This window comes from Trichechus manatus, unplaced genomic scaffold (genome assembly GCF_000243295.1).
Source record: "Trichechus manatus latirostris isolate Lorelei unplaced genomic scaffold, TriManLat1.0 scaffold00112, whole genome shotgun sequence".
NCBI lineage: Eukaryota > Metazoa > Chordata > Mammalia > Sirenia > Trichechidae > Trichechus > Trichechus manatus.
Window position 1 is genome coordinate 1 of NW_004444048.1, and position 1,737 is coordinate 1,737.

The window sequence follows — 1,737 nt, forward strand, 5'->3', positions numbered from 1 at the left end:
AAGATTTAATAATATAATTAACAAGCCTGATTTTATAGATACATGAAGGGTAGATGATAGATAGATGGAAGATTAGATAGATAGGTAGGTAGGTAGGTAGGTAGGTAGATAGGTAGAAAGAAATAGATACGGAGACATAAAACCATGCATATAACAAATAAACAATGCATTTTCTTGTCAAGGACATATGAAACAGTTACACAGTCTGAACAGGCAAGCAACCAGGAAAATTTCAACAATTTCCAAATATTTTGTCATTCATATCACAATATTTTATCATAGTGCAACTTAATTAGAAAACAAGTGCAAAATAAAAAACCACAAAACATACATTTAGAGACCAGAAAGACACTTCTAAATGATTTTTAGATTAATGAGGAAATAACAATGGTAATTATAAATACACAGAATTGAAAGGAAAAAAAGCACTACATAAAACTTGTGGGATGATAAAATCGCAATGATGCATTTATCAGAAACTAAGAAAGACTGACAATAAATAAGCTAAGCATTTATCTCAGGAAGCTAGACTCAAAACTACTGGTAAAGCCTAAAGGAAGAAGAATGAAAAATAAATAAATAACATAATTGATCGAAATCATTCAGAGAATATTCTCCAATCACAAAGTGATTGTGCTAGCTTTATTTGAAGTATGAAGCACTATAATATTATTTTAAGGTAGACTGTGATAAATTAATCGTACACACTGAAAAACCTACAACAATAACCACTACTTTTTTAAAAACATATCATTTATAGTCCAATAAGTGGGGATAAAATGAAACTGAAAAAATATGCAATTAATCCAAAAGCTGGCAGAAAAAGAAGGGAAAAAGAGGAACTAAGAACATAGGAAACAAACAGAAAATAGCAAGATGGTAGATTTAATATAGGCCTATCAATAATTACATTGAAAGCCGATGATCTAAACATCTAGTTACAAACAGACTGTCATATTAGAAAGAAAAGACAAAACAAAACCCAACTATGTGTATAAGAAACCAACAAACCAAACCCACTGCCATTGAGTCGATTCCAACTCATAGTGACTCTATAAGACAGAGTAGAACTGCCCTATAGGGTTTCCAAGGCTGTAAATCTTTTACAGAAGTAGACTGCCACATCTTTCTCCCTTGGAACAGTTGGTGGGTTAGAACTGCCAACCTTCCAGTTAACAGCCAAGCTCTTTAACCACTGTACCACCAGAGCTCCTAGCAACTATATGTATAAAAAAACCAAAAAAACAAACGCTTTGCCTTTGAGTCAATTCCAACTCATAGCAACTCTGTATAAGACACCCAAATTTAAAGACATAAATAGGTTAAAAGATGAAATATGAAGAAAGACCAACCATCCAAACACTAATCAAAAAAAAAAAAATCTGGTGTCTATATTAATTTCAGAAAAAGTAGCCTACAGAAAAAATATATATATATATTACCAGAGGAACATTGAATGATAAAGGGATCAAGTCACCATAATCTAAAAGATGTATGTACCTAACAACAGAACTTCAAAATAAATACAGCAAAATGTGACAGAATTGAAAGGGGGAATAGACAAATCCGCAATTATTCTTGAGATTTCAATACTCCTCTCTCAGTAACAGTAGAACAAGTTAACAGAGAGTGAATTTAGATATAGAAGACTTACACAACACTTTCAATTCGCTTGACCTAATTGAGATCCCAAAACAGCAGTATAAACATTTTTGAAGTCCACAGGGAAAGCCCAAT